The sequence below is a fragment of the Mastomys coucha genome, unplaced genomic scaffold, assembly GCF_008632895.1.
Source record: "Mastomys coucha isolate ucsf_1 unplaced genomic scaffold, UCSF_Mcou_1 pScaffold13, whole genome shotgun sequence".
Lineage (NCBI taxonomy): Eukaryota > Metazoa > Chordata > Mammalia > Rodentia > Muridae > Mastomys > Mastomys coucha.
The window spans coordinates 38,948,250-38,966,608 of NW_022196895.1; the positions used below are offsets into that span (position 1 = coordinate 38,948,250).

The 18,359-nt window shown below is 40.1% G+C and overlaps 1 protein-coding gene and 1 pseudogene across 3 annotated transcripts in view; both read right to left on the reverse strand.

Moving 5' to 3' along the window:
* The window catches only part of Ppp2r2b (protein phosphatase 2 regulatory subunit Bbeta), a 417,822-nt gene that overhangs the window by 277,336 nt on the left and 122,127 nt on the right, over positions 1-18,359 (reverse strand). The gene's annotated exons all lie outside the window — the stretch shown is intronic.
* Positions 1-18,359, reverse strand: part of LOC116087768 — a 38,306-nt pseudogene that overhangs the window by 17,596 nt on the left and 2,351 nt on the right.

Below are 18,359 nucleotides of genomic sequence, written 5' to 3' on the forward strand. Positions count from 1 at the left end.
TATATATATATGTATATATGTGTGTGTGTGTGTGTGTGTGTGTGAAGCAAGGGCAGGTCATGGTGCTATAAAGCCCTTTCCCCTCATAATCAGGTGAAAGAAGCTCATCAAGCAGGCCAAGGCATTGTGCTCATTTCTTCTTATGCACAGTTTTGCTATCATTCACATCTAACACCCAAGAAAATATTTCTGGTTATCACTGAGGCTATCAAATCCCCGAATTGCTTTCTTATAGCTTGAACAGTATAGCAGATCTGAGATTTCAACCCAGCACCACTTGACTTTATTCCAGTAATGATTCCCTTATATTTAAACCATCCTGGATACATCCACACACATGCACGCACACACACACCTATGGATAACCAAATCAACACATATGTGTGTGTGTGTGTGTGTGTGTGTGTGTGTGTGTGTGTGTACACGAATGGATGACATGAAGTGAAAATTAAAATGACTAGGGAAACAGGAGACTAATGGGCAGGGGAAAGGATGGGAAAGGACAGGCAGGTGAGGAACTAAGAGCGGGAATGTATTTATTGAATATTGTACAACTGTACGAAATGTCTTTATTTTAGAAAGTACTATGTGCAGTAGCTATACACCATAAATTAAAATATATTACAAGGAAATATAGACAATTTCTTTGTAGAGTAGTAAAAATTATATAACTGAATGAATACCCCAAGCTTTAGAGGCAATGGAAAGAACTGTCAATACCACAAAGCAAGGGAGCCTAGGAAGTAATTGGGAAAAGCAGAGGTTCAAATTATCAACAACAACGGTTTCAGTCTTTTAAAAATGGTTTTATTTCACATGTAAGGGTGTGTTGACTGTATGTATATTCATCCACCATGTGAGTACCTGTTGCTGAGGCCAGAGGAAGGGGTTGGATCCCCTAGGACAGGAGTTATAGACGGTTGTGAGCTACCATTTGGGCACTAGAGAGCATCAGGCCCTCTGAGAGAGCAGCCAGGGCCCTTAACTGCTCAGACATCTCTTTAGACCCAGATGACTGGCTTTGATTTTGAATTTTTAAAAGTGAGACCAGACTGGCCTCAAAGTCATAGAGATACACCGGCCTCTGCCTCTCAAGTTCTGAGATTCAAGGGCGTGCACCACCATGTCCAGGGCTTTTGTAGTCTAAAACAAGATGTCCAGGATATAGAAGCAGATGAACTAAAAAAGTGTGGCTTAGTGCTTTAAGTTATTGTTGATGCTCATTGATTTTTGGATAACCCAAAAATATAAAAGAAAGAAAATTAATGTCAAAAGGTGAATTGCATGTATGTTTATTATCTCTGTATCCCCAAACTTTCTTTAACATCATGGCAAAAGTAAAAAGCAGTTCTAAATTCACAAGGAGAGAATGGGAAGAGGCTTATCAAACACACTGTGGATCTCAGATGCCAGTGAGAGAAGAAATAAGGTTGGATGAGGACAGGTGAAGAGATGAGCTAACGAGGGCACTTACTTTGCCCAAACCTGGCTACGTTTTAGTACTTAAGAGAGTACTAAAAGATTCTCCTTTTAAATAAACAATTAAAGTGTCCAAAGAGGGTCAAGGTGATGTGGGCGGGGACTGATTCTCCAGAGTGAAGTGCTCTGCTGTTAAGAATTAGAATTTCCAAAATGCATTTCCAAGCCTGCTCATTCTTTAATGGAACCAGCCAGTGGATAAGCCCTATTCATTCAGCCATTCTGAAAATGAGAATGTGCTCTCTCATATGACCGGGCCACGTGAGAACATCTACTCAATTGAGTAAACCCATACACTGAAGAAAAACTAGGATAAATAGACATATCAAAAAAATAAAAAACCCAAATATTATCAGGAAAATAACAAACCTTAATTAGTATATGAAGAAATAGTTTAGAAGCCAATAAGCTCACAAAACAAGAACAAGATACTCTAAAAATAACTACATGAATGCTAGTGACATGGCTCAGCAGGTAATGGCACTTGCTGTGCAAACATGTAGATCTGAGTTTGAGTCTCTCTCTCTCTCTCTCTCTCTCTCTCTCTCTCACACACACACACACACACAAAACACAGTAAAATTAGATAACAATGCTATAGGAAAAAAAGTGGTTTAAAAAATATGGTTAAAGTCTTTCCTGTGTGAGGCTGGTAACATGAGTTTAATCTTGGGAACCCAACTAAAGGCAGAGAGAGCCAGATTCCACAAAGTTGTCTTCTGACCTCTATCTGTGTGCTGTGGTGTGCATATCCATGGACACACAGTAATAATGAAGATTTAACACTTGGGAGGCAAAGAAAGGCGGATTTCTGAGTTCAAAGCCATCCTGGTCTACAGAGTGAGTTCCAGGACAGCCAGGGCTATACAGAGAAACCCTGTCTCGAAAAAGACAAAAAAAAAAAAAAAAGATTTAAAATTTGAAAGTAGGAGAAATGAGGGGCAAATGTCAGAAATAATGAAACAAGTAACTAATCTCTGAGTGAAAAGTAAGTAATTATTAAAGATACATTCAATATCAGTCTATCATCTATCTATCTATCTATCTATCTATCTATCTATCTATCTATCATCTACCTATGTACTGTCTATCTGTGTGTATTTATGTCTGTGTGGGGATAAGGGCTGAAAAGGGGTTCTGAAGTGTTGATATCCATAGAGAAGGGGTATATGTATATCTATACACACACACACACACACATATATATACATATATGTATATATATATATATACACACATATATATGTATGTACATATATATACACACACACACACACATACATGTATATATTTAACTGAAAATAAGACTTGTCAAGATTAGGACTGTACTCTTAGTATTTTAAGAGATTTAAAACTACATAATCATTGTATAGTCCCCCATCATTAAGGATTCTTAAAATTATGTTTTTATTTTTTAAGTGTTTATTTTATTATTAATTAATTTCTTTAATTAATTAATTTGGTTTTTCAAGACAGGGTTTCTCTGTGTAACAGTTCTGACTGTCCTGGAACATGCTTTGTAGTCTAGACTGGCCACAAACTCACAGAGATCCCTGCCTCTTCAAGTGCTATGATTAAAGACATGTGCCACCATGCCTAGTTACATTAAGGAATTTTTATAAATCCAAAGAGTTTCCTGGAAGAAACCAGAGATTGTTTTTATGACAACAAAATGAGATTGTCACTGGAATTTTCTTGTTAGCCATCCTGATCCCTTAAAAACAATGAAGCAACAACTTGAAATGCCCAGGAGAGAATCACTTTCTGAGTAAGCTAACTAACAATTCCCTTACTGAGTGGCTGGAGAACCTGGAGCTGTTGAACTCTGCCCTCCCTTGGCTCCATGCTTTACTGTAAATCCTTTACTTAACAATGCTGTTAAGGGCAGTACTGTTCCCTGCTTCACATGATCTCTTTCTAACTCAACCCTAAAGAATTAAGGTGGAAAAAAAACCCATCAGAGTTAGAAAATGTACACAAGCGAATCTGCTTTTCTTCATCCAGATGGTGTCCTTGGGCCTGTGAAATAAACAAGGGCAAAGCGGCTTTGCTGAAATGAAGAAGGTAAGGGAGGATGCAGGGAAAGACATCCATCACAGGGACTGTGGGGGCAAGGGACAAGCCAGTGCCATGTCTAGAGGAGCATCGTGTCATTGTTGCCACCTTGGCAACTCTCAAAAAGTGAATGTTTTAGCTGACAGCACGAGTAAACAGAGTTGAAGAGATTCCACACATTGACAGATTCTTCTTTGTAAATAAAATACAAAATTGAAGTTCTCATTGTAGACTGCTGGCGTGTTGGCATTGACTGAAAGTGTCTGTTCAAATGAACTCATACTGAAGTATAGGCCCTACTACATCCCTGATATTCTTTTACGTTAGCTCATATTCTGAATTCCATTTAGATTCTTAAGACACAAATGCAGTCATCCACCAGTATCTGTAGGTAGGTTGGCTCCAGGATGCACCACAGATATCAAAAACTATAGATGTTCAAGTCCCGTATGTACAATGACATTTTTGCATATAATACATATTATATATCCTCCCATGTACTTTAAATTATACTATAAATAGGTTATTTATAACTAATGCAATGGAAATGCTGTACACATAGTAGCTGTTATACTACACTATTTAGGGCGTCATGATAAGAAAAGTTCTGTACATGTTCAGTCTAGACTCAATTCTTCCTGAACATTTTGTATCTGCAATTGGATGAATCCGTGAGCACAGAACACCCAGGTAGGGAAGGCCAGCTCTACTTAACATACTCGATGATCTAGGGGTCATGCTAATTGTGTGCATTCCTTGACCTCAAGAAGTTTTGGTCTATCAAGTGTTGTTGAAAAATTTAACCATATCAGGGTCTTCTACCACTCTTTTGGCTATTCTTCCCAGATAAAACACATACACACAAACTTCATATTTATAATAGGCCTTAATCAGCACAAGAGCTGGGCAGATATCTGTCTATTATCTCTATTCTCTTATCTCTACTTCCTAGAGAACTATAAATTCTGCCTATGCATCTTCTGCCTAGCTATTAGCTGTCAGCATCTTTATTCACCAATCAGGCATAACTTGGGGACAGGCAAGGGTCCAGGAGTGGTCTCTGGGAACAACCAGTATTTAGCATGGCAAAAGACCAAGCCTCAACAATCAGAAAGATGATGAACAGAGTCCAGTGGAAGAGAAGAATTCCAGGAAAAGGAAATTTACCTTGAAAAAATATTCATGAGCAGGCTCTCTCAGAAGGTAACACTTCCTGATACAGAGAATCCAGGTATACAAAGGGCTGGTGTGACATGGACAATGTAAGAAAACACAATCCTACTGCAAATATCACTAAATGGGAGGATTCAGGATTTCAGGACTCCAGCTGAAACTGGAAATGTGCAGAGGATCAACTCATTCTGCTGTAAGAAACTGGAACAAAATCCAAGGTGTGATGGAAAGTCTTTGGAGAGTTCAATTCTCAAGATGGGTGCAAGCTGAACCTACCATGTGCAAAGTCCATAGACAGCATTGCCAGACTGATGCTACCATCCCGACCCTCCATGTCTTCTCTCTCCCTCCTTCCCAGTAAACATTTATTGAGAATCTATGCTGTGAAAATACTTTATGAGTTCCCACAGGGTTAAATAACAAAACATTATGCTCTACACTTTAAAAATTTCTTCACCCTTATATCCAAACAGCAAGTTTACTCTTGGGTGTGTCTTGTAAAATCTCTCTCCTGTTCTGCCTGATTCAGGCTTTTATTTCTGCTCATTTAGGGTCAGAAATGGGTACACTAGGCCACTGCCATTCCTGCTGGTATTTACTATAGTATTTCTCATATAAACAGAGCTTTCCAGACTGCAGGCTTTGTTCTATGCAATTTACATAGTCACAGTTAATTGTCACAAAAATTCTGAAGACTTGCCTCCTTAAATGTGGTTTTTGAAGTTTATTTTCCTCTGCCCTCTTTCCAGTTCATTCTACTCATGTTATCGACAGTCTAATTGTCTCTACAACAACAAGAAATTGTCCCCAAATCAAGGTGAAAGCCACCAGTGCTCTGGGAACAACATCCCAATTTGCTATGCTCAAACCAATGTATTTACAATTTCCCACTTGAGAGAGTTCTCAACTGTGGTCAGGGCACTTCCGGGGATTCCTTAAAAGCCCTCAGGGGCTCCACAAATCAGAACTACCTTCGTAACCCTGAGGTGATAGTTGCTTTTTAACTCACATCCTCTCTTGAATATACAGTGAGTGAAGTTTCCTCCAAAGCTGCACAGTGTGGAAATCATAACGGAGTACAGAGGCAAAAATACCAGGAACCGGCTGCCTTCTATTAAAACAGGCATTAGAAATATTTCCAGCCGGGCGGTGGTGGCGCACATCTTTAATCCCAGCACTTGGGAGGCAGAGGCAGGCGGATTTCTGAGTTCGAGGCCAGCCTGGTCTACAGAGTGAGTTCCAGGACAGTCAGGGCTATACAGAGAAACCCTGTCTTGAAAACAAACAAACAAACAAAAACAAAAACAAACAAACAAACAAAAAGAAATATTTCCAAAAAACAAAACAAAAAACCACCACCAACAAAAAAAAACCCCAAAATACAAAAAACCCAAAAGCCCGAACCAGTACCTCTTTCTCTCTTTCTTTTTTTCTTTCCTTTCTTTCTTTCTTTCCTTATTTCTTTCTTTCTTTCTTTTTTTTTTTTTTACCAGAAAAATGATGAAAGTTTAAAGTTTGACCAAGGGACAAGATGTAGGGTTTTGAAGCCTGGAGGGAGCATACCCACTGAGTCTCTCCACTAAGGCTCTTAGTTTTAGGACCAGCAGAGGAAGTCACAGCCAGGCTGTGGGAAACCTGCCTGGTAAACAGGCAGGTGGACAGAACGCAGTCTTCCAAGGTCTGGTGCTTACCGTGGAGGGACTGTAGGCTTCCTGGTGAAACCTGGAGTCTAACCGACATGGCAGCCAAATGGTCATCACAGCGACAGTTCATATTGACTGGCTCCCCTCAGCATGAGATGGGAGACATGGCTAATAGACCTATCTGTCCCCGAGAGGAAAGCAGAAGCAACTGGGAATACATTTGTGGGTCTAAAGGTGGTAGACCTCAAAATGACATTATTGTAGTGGAGGTCATGTTAAGGCCAGGTTGTAGCAGTAAGGAGAGAGCAATATTAGCCAATCAAACAAACAAACCTCCCCAAACCAAACCAAACAACAATGCCCCCCAAACCAAACCAAACCAACCAACCAAAAACAAACAAACAAACAAACAAACAAAAAACAAAAAAAGAAAACCCAAAAATCACAGATACAAAAGGGTGACATACGAGTCTTAGAGCAAATACATTTAAAAAGTTTAACCTAAGCATTTATCAAACCTCTTTTAAAACTCTTGTAATTCAAGAGTTAAAAGATAATCTAAAATACTTGAACAAAAAGACATACAAATGGCAAACAGGTTTCTGAAAATATGTTCGACATTATTAGTCACTGGGGAAATGAGCCATCAGATACCACTGTACTCCTGTAGCCTGTATGGAGCATGGTTGGGGAATCCCCAGGGAAGAAGAAATGTGATTTTAAGGGACATTCTGATTCTAAGTCCAGGAAACTGTATGCTCAGCTTGCCTTCACATCCCATGAACAATCTTATCACTAGCTTTTTCTTTCAATACATCTATTTTGGTAAATTGTTTGTATGTGCATACGGATGAAGTGGATTGGACCTCACTACTTAACCAGACAGCTGTTGAGATACCAAAAGCTTTGCAAGTTTCTTGTCCTGCATAGTTCCCAAGTTGTAGCTGAGGAGTCTACAGTCTAGAGGAATGTGCTCATGGTCTATGGTCATGGACATAGACCAGGTTGGGGCCTGAGGTTCCGATGAAGGTTCCCTGGTATGAGGCCTGTGCTCTAACCTATCTGCTTATGTATGAGCATTCTCAACAGTATCTGGAGGCAGGGCCCAGTGAGAAGGTAGATGTCCAGGGAGAAGTGAGATTTCCTTGGGGTTAAGAGAGGGAAGAGGGAAACGGCAGCAAGAAGCTGTGTGAGTGATCCTTCATGCTCTGACCACTCACTATTCCCAGAATGGAAATTTACATAGGGAAGTAATTTTATTTGGGGTCCCACAAGACTGAAGAATTCCATCACATTAAAACCACAGAAAAGAGCAAGGAACTCCAAAGCCGGCTAGGTCTTGAAATCTATTCATTTGTTCAAAGAGTGTTCCTGGATTTTTTTTTTTTTATTCCAACCTCAGTACACTTCAAGGAATGACAGTGTGACCTTTTTTTCCTGTCCTGAAGACCAGGGAACATTTCCCAACCGTTATGCACATATTACCATCCTCTTAAGGGGTCAGGAAAGCCCTTCATTTCAAAATCTGATTTATCTGCATTCATAATCTTCCTGTTACCCGGGTGATCTGCATAATAACCTGGCACGAAACATTCTTGCCCGTGCCTTCTGAAACACAGAAAGAAACCTACAGAATAATGGACAGCTTTAACTGTCTTAAGCAGGAACCCATTTGCAGATTAAATTTGCCGAGAGGTCAGCTTGCAGCTGCCACCATGTTGCAAGGCTCACGTGTCACCTACTGTGACACATCTTGAGAAGAGCCAGGGTCTTTTCCAGTCTGCTGATTCTCCGTTTCAATTAGAATAGATTTAGAGTCCCCAAGCTCTGGTTTCTAGGTGGCCTTGTACAATATTATTAATAATTCAATCATACCTGGGCTGATAGCAGGTCACATTTCTACCATCCTACACACACAAAGCCTGAGCTGATTAAAGGGCTACCCCATGGCTAATTTCTTTAGCAGTTTCATATCTGATTGACATCCATTTATCTAATTGCTGCTAGCCGATTTAATTTCATTTTGTTAGCTTAAAATAAATGGGAAAAAACCTGTTTACCTTTTAAATATTTGACTCATTTTTTTTTTCTCATCACCCGAAGCCTGTTAAGATATTCCAGTCCACGCTGTGGATCTTATAATTTATCAGTTTTCATTTTCCAAATTCATTTCAACCTTGCCTGGCTATTTACCATTTGAAGTCTAATATAAAGTTTAATCTTTCACTGCAAATAATTTCATGTTCGTGTGAGCCCAGTAATGAGGAGGGCAGCAGAGTGTTCACTGGGAATCTTAGAAAGTTTTAAGAGACAGACCTTTGTGAGCTGCTCTGTTCTCATGGGTTCTAAAGTTAGTTTAATCATTTAAACATTGTGGTGCCCAGGACAGGTTTCTTCACCCAGATCTGAGATGAGGGTGTGATGATTTTTTTGGATGCAGAATATTTTTAGAGGGGGCAGGGTCTCACCATTAGGAGCTGTGAGAGCATAGTCAGTACTTTCTTAAACATCTATGGTTGGCTTGCAACATCCTTCCACTCTGCCTCCCGCCCCGATCTCTGAGCACTTGTTGCCTCAATTGTAAAAGAAGGCTGATAATAGCCACCTTCTTCAAGGCTCTGTAGCGTGCATTGCATGAAGTAATGTCTCAACAATATTATTACTAATCGTGTATTTTATTGTGTTTTATGAGGTTTCCTTCTTGATTTACATTTTTGGTGAATTTTTTTTTTATACAACTTCACATTTGTCCACGTTGTGTAGTGACCACTCACATATGTCACCTCCCTAGAGCCTCTAACCAGTCTTCACTCTCCACTTTCCGTTCTCTCATGGTCAGATTTTTGTGCATTTCCATTTTATGATACACCAAGATTAACCAAAGACATCTATGTGCCCATGGGTTTGGAGCTATTCAATGTTGTCTGGTAGTCTCATAGAAGGAATACAGCTAAAGAAATTAGTTCCCTTCTCCCAGCCAGCTCATAGCTTAGATGTGAAGGACAGAGCCCCATAGAGGTCTTGTTTGGGTCTAGTGTAGGTAACTATAGATCACATGAGTTGATGATTGCAATAGTTATGTCAGGTTGAGGGAATGGTCTTTTGTAGTCCTTCCTCCTGTCTTCTGGCACTTACATACTTCCCTCCCCCCATTCTTTTACAGGTTTCCCTGCACTTTGGGGGGTGCTGGTGTGACTCCCAGGAGTTTCCTTATGTTTTCTTTTCAAGAATAAAGCATGGTACCATCACCTGTGCCCCAAGCCCCGCAGGGTGTGTCTCCTATGAACCTTTCAGCCCACATTTCCTAGTAGTATTTTTAAAAAAATGTGCTAAACTATGATCATACTAGTTTCTTGAAAGTATCAATGTTCTATATCTCTCTGTATACCACAGAACATTTACACAGGCCACTGTCCCCTGTCTAAAATGCTCTCAATATTTTTTTCGTATAGCTAACTCTGGTCTATTATTGTATATTATAAGCTCATTTCCTTAGTGCCTACGTAAGGATTCTTCAAATAATAAATGGTACTTAGGCAATCATTTGTCCAATTGGTTGTTACCTCTCTCATTCAATAAGTTCCCAAAGGGGCGGAATTTGGTTCTTTCTTTTCTTCCTCCCTTTCTTCCTCCCTTTCTTCCTTCCTCCCTTCCTTCCTTCTTTTCTTCCTTTCTTCCTTCCTTCCTTCCTTCCTTCCTTTCTTACTACCTTCTTTTCTTCCTTCCTTCCTTCCTTCCTTCCTTCCTTTCTTTCTCTCTTTCTTTCTTTCTTTCTTTCTTTCTTTCTTTCTTTCTTTCTTTCTTTCTTCCTTTTCTGCTTTTTTGCATTGGGGATTCCCCTCAGGTCCCCATGCAGAAAGCACAGCAACCCCTGAGCCATCTCTCCAGCCTTGAATCAGCTAATACACAAATATGAGTAGGAATTATTAACATAGAGAGTATAGGGGGAAGAATGAATATTCTGAAGAGAAGGACAGGGGAAAGATGTTGAACCATTCCACTTGTACTCAGAGTTGGAATACACCACAATTTCTTTTATTCTTGCAATTTCTCATTTGCTTCTTGGCCCCTGCTTTATTCCTAACAAACATTAAGTTAATCCACTGTGCCAAATACCAACCCAATATGCAAATATATTTGCAAGACAAAAGACAAGCCTCATGCACATTCCATTTAGGGCTATATACTGATATCCTTAAGAAAAGTTATTAAACATATGTCATATCTCCAACCACTCAGCAGATACCTGAGAAGGACTTCATTTCAGGCGGCTTGTCCTGCGGAGAACTTGTCTGCCCAGGAAGGACGTAAGACTTTTTGCTGTGACTTCAGAGGCATACTGCAAGCCTCGGGCTTCAAATAAAAATGATGCTTAGTAAATATCCATTCTCATTATCAGTACTATCATTGTCTAATCAAGATGGTAGGAGAAAGCCGACAGGAAGGACTGATGCTTAGGAAACTGTCCCGTGTTTGAGGAAAGCAGAGAGGGAGCATTGGGGCTCACTCACTCATTAGTGTGACTGACAATATAACCTCAATGTTTTTTTTTTTAAAGATTTATGTGTATGAGTACACTGTCGCTGTACAGATGGCCGTGAGCCATCATGTGGCTGCTGGGAACTGAATTCAGGATGGACCCGCTCGCTCCAGACACTGTAGCTGTCTTCACATGCACCAGAAGAGGGTGTCAGATTTCATTCCGGGTAGTTGTGAGCCACCATGTGGTTGCTGGGATCCGAACTCAGGACCTTTGGAAGAGCAGTCAGTGCTTTTACCCGCTAGGCCATCTCGCCAGCCCATAACCCAAATTTTTATATTAGCTCAAAAGCCAAGTGATAAGCATCCAAGTGATTTCCCCACTTGGTAAAAATGGAAAGGAATAGATGTTACTAAATAACACCAGGGAACATTGAAATTCCACTTTCATCTGACTCCTCTCTACTTTTTGACGTGTCTACTTGCAATGATTTTCCTCCCCAAATCCGTCATATTAAAATGAGTCATTCAGTCTCTTAATCTCCCTTTGACCTTCCCCTGAGGGGCCCCCACAGAGCACAGACCTTGATTTATAGATTCATATCCATTTTGGAAAGGTAAAACTGAATTGAACAGAGTGAATTGGAGGGACTTGGCCTTCCTTTCAAATAAATACAATAAATGTACTTGAGTTGGTAGCTTAAGTTCAAGGCCTACAAGCTAAGCTCACAAATCCTTTCGTGAAGCAAAGGGAGATGCTAATGAGAACTATGATGGTCTGGAGTTCCTCATCTTCATATTTCCTGTGTTCCACAGAGGTGGCTCTGGCTCAGTGCTTTCTGTTTTCCTCTCACAAAGCCCTTGGTGAGGTTTTTTTCAATCCAGGGTTTAACCTAACTCCAAATCTCTGTGGTTATAAAGAAGAGGGAAAATAACATGGCGGAGGGCAGGTGGGTTTGAGAGGCAATATTAATTCTGCACATATGAAATCACAACAAGTATAAATATTTAATTCTGATGTTTGGAAAGGAGGATTTCCTTGAAAGTTGATTTTAATGCATATGTAAATTAATTATAACTCGTGACATTCCTTGCACAAATCATTATTTCAGAAAGTGATGCAATCACTTAAAAACAATATTGACATTTTGAATGTTACAACAGGTCTTAAAGACTTGTTGCACCGTATTTTTTCTCTCCACAAAGAAGACCTTCCACTATGAACAAGATAAAATGCAGAGTACTGGTCACATGGCTTCAGTTGGTCATATATGTGTGAATTAGGTTTCAGAGATGACCATTAATAGAGCCCTTTGGGAAGGAGTGATTGAGGGAGGGTAGCAGGTTACAAAAATACTGCCACTCCCCAACCCAGGACCTCTTCACACAAAAGAAAGTTAGTGATTTTTGTGTTTTCTTAGAAACCATTTTTTAAAAAAATCTCTAGACATACTCTAATTCAGTATATGCCTGTAGCCATCATTTGGTTTCCTAGTACAGCAAGCTAGAAGTAAAAGTATTGAAAATCTGAGATACAATTAGCCATTCAAATGACTAAAGATGTTATTTTGGATCAGTTTGATTACGATTGAAGAAAACACACGTCCAGGGATGACACTGGTGAAGAAGTTGCAGGATGGAGACTAAGCAAGGGAAGGGGCTTTATGAACAACAAACTCCTATGTTTGGCTCCATTGTGACATAAAAAAATAGGTTCAATAGCCCAGGTAAAAGCTCCAAGGAAACATGGCAGGAGCTGATACATCGGATGAAGGTGGGGCTTGAGCACTTCAAGTCTTCTTCAGCTCAAAATCATCTCCCTTTTAGGTTACAGCTCTCTGCATTAGAGTCAACAATGGCTTCTACAAACACCATTATCGTAAAGACATTCCAGTTGAAGCATACATTTTTACACAAGGCTGTGGGGTCATCATCTCCTTCTTCATTCTTCATATTGTTTTTTAACAAGAAAACTATATGGTTTTATTTTCTACGCATCCTTGAGTGTCTCTACTTCTCTTCAGTACATCAGTCTGGGCTACACCATAGCCATTTCCATTTGGCTAGCAACAATAGCCATGTAATTGGTTTTTCACCTTCCACCTTTGTCCCTTGAAATCTAATGCACTTTGTTAAGTAGCCAGAGAAAACTCATTTTAGGAAATGTGAATTGGAATACACTGAGCTTCTATATAAAAATCCTTCAATGTCTTCTCATTGTATTCAGAATAAAATCAAAATTGTTCACCCTGGCACTTAACTAAAAACATCCCTCCCACAGTGTTTTGCAGACTTAGCTTTTCTCATTCACCTATCATATTTCTCTCCTACCTGATCAACTTAGAGAATTCTCTCTCTCTCGTTCTCCTTCTCCCTCTCCTTCTCCCTCTTTTTTTCTGTCACAATAATATATGTGGAATTTCAGCCAACTTAGCAATTAATCTCCACCAAAGGTGTTCATCCTGTGGTTTACAATAATGATTGGTGTGGTAAAATACGTAATAGTAAGAAATGTTATAGGTTTAACCAACCTCCTTCTAATTGGATTTAAGGCCTGCCTCTCATACATACATGGAAATACACGCCTAGTATTGCAATTCTGACCAAGAGCACACAGTTGGGGTACTCACAGGCTCCAGGGGTAAATGTGTTACTATTTTATGATGTGAATATAGCATCAGACAGCCCTCTAAATCCTATTCTATATCCACTGGTTAGCATAGCTCTTAGACCTAATTAATGAAGTCTCCTTTTACAATGGATGACTATTAACATAGAAACTCAAAACTTGTCCAAGTGTAGAGAAGAGGTATGGAGTCCTCAATCACAAATTGGACATTTACATTGCCCTCACTGCAAGGCTCATGGACCAGTGTGAGATATTAGCATGGGGCAGTTTTAAGAGCCAGGGGTCAGGAAAGAACAGAATCAGTTTGTTTGGATTGTGACAGGACCACTACACCCATGAACTCTCCACAGGTGTGTTGTCAGCACAAGACCCACAGAAGAGCCACTTGGCCAACATTTACAGCATGGAATGGGAAGGAGCTTACAAACTTTAACCCCTAACTGGGAGCTAATGACACTTGATAGCTTCTGAAGGAGGGAAAGTCAGTTTTCTTTAAATGTAGAGCTCCTCATGGTTTAACCACACTCCAATGGATGACCTAATTTGTATTGCACATGGGTAATACAACTTGGTGCATACAGTACTTGGTATATTATAAGAAAGAAAGTGAGTATGGAGTTCAGAAGGCACAGAGAGGTAGGGGTGGACCTGCAGGGAGTTAAGGGGTGATTATAATCAAAATATGTTGTATGTATATGTATGTATGTATATATGTATGAAATTCTCAAAGAATTAATAAAAATAACATATTTAAGAAAACAAAAAGATGTTCCTTTACCTGAGTTTAGCTGTCACTGTCAGGTGCAAACCTAGAGAAGGAATATGGTCAGTCATTATATTTGCTTGATAGGTCAGACTCAGCAGTCTCGGTTGCCTTTTAGGTCACCATTTGATCCATACATTGTGCTATGTCCTGATTTACCACCATAGAAATAAACTACTATTAGTACCTCCCCTTCTGCCCAAGGTCTGCCCCATGTCTTCTCCTTGCTAATATCTAAAAATCATGAACACAGAGGAAAATATCCCTTTCAACACTGCCCCACCCCCAATCCCACACCTTTCTAGTCAATGCTTGCAATGCAAACTCTGTCTGGATTATGCAACCCGAGGGCCCTCCTTGCTCATGCTAAGCTGTGCTCTGCCACTCAACTGCAGTCAAGCTGCAGGGAGACACTTTCGAGAACTCTCTGCCTTTTCTTGGACCTCGTCACTCTAGGAATGATAAAGTCCAGCTTTTATTAAAAAGTGGATTTGTGAGAACCTCCGTGCTCACTGGGGAACAACATTTTGTGTCCCCTTCCTTTACCTGAAATTCTGAAGTCAAAGCTGTGGTTGACCACTGGTAATGGAACTCATTAGTTTTCTTCAAATATCTGTTCTTAAATCCTACATTAGCCACAAGAATAATATTTTTAAGGACAATTGTGTTTTTGAGTTATTTAATACCAAATGGAAAAGCTGAGATTTTAATCAGGCAGTGCCTGCTTTTTATTTATCCATGTTTTTTGTTTTTACTATTTGAGAGAATGTTCTCTTCCTTCGATGGTATAGTAGGTCTCATATTTAATTCAATAGTTTCAACAATGCAGTTTATGTGTACTTGGTAGAGAGTGACTAAGGAAACAAGTGATTCCCCTGGCTTCTTCTTTATCTGCCGTGTGGCTATTGACTTTCCAGGGTCAGACCCAAGACCTGGTATAATATTGGCATCTAAGATCCAAAGACTCTTTAGCTGAAGTATGTAGCTACTATATGGCATGGAGGGTATTCCAAGTAGAGTGCTCTGATTATAGATTCATGATGCACAGCTGTGTCACTCTATACTGACTTCTCTCATTGGAGTATTGTGGTAATGTCTCCTGGTGTCACTCTTTGGCCCTTGTAGCCTGTTCTTGCTTGGAATTATCTGTGTTTGTATTTTTCCCATCAAGTATCTGTAGCTTTCCCTACCATTTATCTGCTTCAAGCCAGGGTCATTCTATGTCCAGCATGGTGTAGAAACTCCAGAACCCAAACTAAAATGTGTGCCTTTCTCTTAATTAGTCTTTAGCAATCATTGATTTAAGTGGGAACTTATGTTAATAGATAAGGATCTTCATTTAATAGAAATGTTTAGAGTTATGCTTAAGGACACACAAGCATGGCAGGATGGGTATCAGAATCTCACCGCCTTGGCCCCTTCACCGTTTTCCATAAACCAAGTAGGCTACAAATTCATCATTGACCACATGACTTACAACGAATATTCTTCTACTTCTGTAAGTTTTTAGCACAGTCTTCTATCATAATCTAAACACAGGAAGACCCAAGGTAAAGAAAAGTCAACAGTGTTAAGAACTGCAAATGACCAGTCTGGTTTTCCTCCTCTCTCACTGAGACCCACAGTTGTCATCCCTCCCTAAGAATGCAGAGTATTTGACACTAAAGCGTTGAGCAATTTGACCCCAGTGAATGAATACATGTCATCTCACAGTCTCTGATTTCATAGATTCTGTCTCCAGCCTGGGGCATTAGAATCTCCTCTCCACCACTCCTGTCCTCCCACCCACCTCCCCCCGCCCAACGCCCTTGGCTTCCCTTGCAAACATATAATCTGGTCCACCTGCATTCTTGTATGTTTAAGCTCCAGCAAAGAATCAATTATGGGAATGACAGAACTGCCAGAGAGAATTATGACTTCACTGCTTAACAAGCGTGGGAGTTCATTGAGGGGGCTGAGAGGCAGACGAGCAGAGGAAACGAGGAAGAAGAATATGCTTGCGGAGAAGCTTGCTTTGGGCTCGGCACCCTGCCTTGCTGCTTGTCAAGGATGGATTTATCAGTCTTTCCAGGTGCAGCCACCTTAAACTTCTTTTCATAGCGCAGGTAGAATTCTTGCCTTTTATCTCATGTGGTAACTAGAGGAGTAATGATGATAAGCTGAGGATAATGGCATCACCTGCCTGGCACTGTGAGTTCCTGTGTATGTGCACCATTTATGCTGAGCTTCTCCCAGCTCTATACACCACTTGCACTTTCATCCTCTAAAATCTTTGCCTACCTGTTATGGCAAAGGCTGAACATTTTAACCAAGTTCAGGAAATTCTCTTGAGTCCCCTCTTACCTCTGCTATCTCTGAATCTCCTGATGCTCTGGATACTTCTGGAATGGCTTATCAATATTTGGAGTTTTTTGGTTTCCTTCTGTGTTTTGTTGTTTCTCTTGTATTCTGGTCTTTCAATATGATCATTTATAAACTGTATTTCTTCTGAGTTTTGCCTGGCTAAACCATAGGCTTCTCTAAGATCCAAATGTATTTTTATTAGAAAGTTTGTTTTAAGTCCCCAAGCTGGGTGAGGTTCCCTGTCATTTTCATCTCCATGTCTTCTACATCCTAGCTCATTACTCATAGTGACTGTTTAGATATGTACTTTGATATGGTCTGAGAATATATAATGTCACCTCACAGGCTCACATATGTAAACCCTTGATCTCTGGCTTGGTGGCACTTGTTTTATGTGGTTTCAGAACACAGGGTCTGGCTGGAGGACTTGATTGCTGGGCGGTAGGCTTTGAAGTTTACAGTCCACCCTGATTCTTCCTTCTTCTTGCCTTCCAATCCTTCCAGATATGAGCAAGCAGCCTCCTGATCTTGCACCCACCACCATGCTTTCCTACCATATGGACAACATCCTCAAACACAGAGCCAAAGTAGACCCTCTCTACAGTTGAGTGTGTGATGGCAGCAACAATAAAAGTAGCAAAATATATACTAGATGTGGCCTCTGCAGAGACTGGCACCATTCCTAATTCAATGCTGTTTCGCTAGCTTCTAGTTAAATGCTTGACACATAAATCGACCCTGAATAAATGAATGGAAATCAATTATATGCAAAATCTACAGGAGTGTTTTCAGTTTTTTAAGATGGGGAAAGAGGTTAAAAGGGGTTAAATAAGTTGCCTAAGGGTGCACAATTAGCAAATTGAGAAGCCAAGCTTTAAGCTCAAGATGGATTTCCAAACCCACCGTTCACAATCACATTGCAGCATTTGCCTCTGTAATGTTTCTTACAGCTATCACAGAAAAAAAAATTAGTGTAGCCTGTTTATCTTAGAGTACAAATTTGCAGAAAAGGCTGCTAGGATCCCTGAAGCTGATCTTTCTCTTGTCTGATGTCATTGCCACAGGAAAGAATCTGGATGCATTGCCTCTCTTCTCCATCCTGAAACATGGCTTCTACTTCTCAGCTATAAGTGCTAGCGGATACAGGCAGTATTATTTGACCCTGCCTACACATTTACATAGAAAAGAAAGGAAGAAAGAAAGAAGGAAAGAAAGAGAAAGAAAGAGAGAAAGAAATGAGGGGGGGGAAGGGAGGAAGGAAAAGAAAAGAAAAAAGAAAAGAAAAGAGAAAAGAATACAGTGTGCTTCTTATATTCTTAGAGAGGTTGCCCAGGCAACAAAGACAGACCCAGCTGAGACATGCCACAGCATCTGTACATTCTTCCAGACTGATGCTTGCTTCTATGGGGCAGCAGCCAACTGTGTTTACACACCCCTTTAACAGTGTGCCATACAGACATTCATCTGGACACAGGTTTCTTAATATCCCCACAGATAGCTAAAACTACAGCTCCAGATTCTTACAATGTGGTCAAGTGAGAAGCTCAACGTTTGATCTACAAGTGAAAAGCTCACTAGTTCAATTTGCAAGCTTGTCACAATGGAAAAATTGGCCACTGAGTTACACATCCATTTAAAAAATTGAGTTAGTTCATTCAACGGCAGCTGCTGACACAGCCTGTCTCTTAATAGCTGTGTCACTTTCCATGACATCCTCATCATGAATTTGTTCATCTATATAATGGGCTTCTAAACATGAGTAATTGCTTAAGATACATTAGTGAAAACTGAGAAA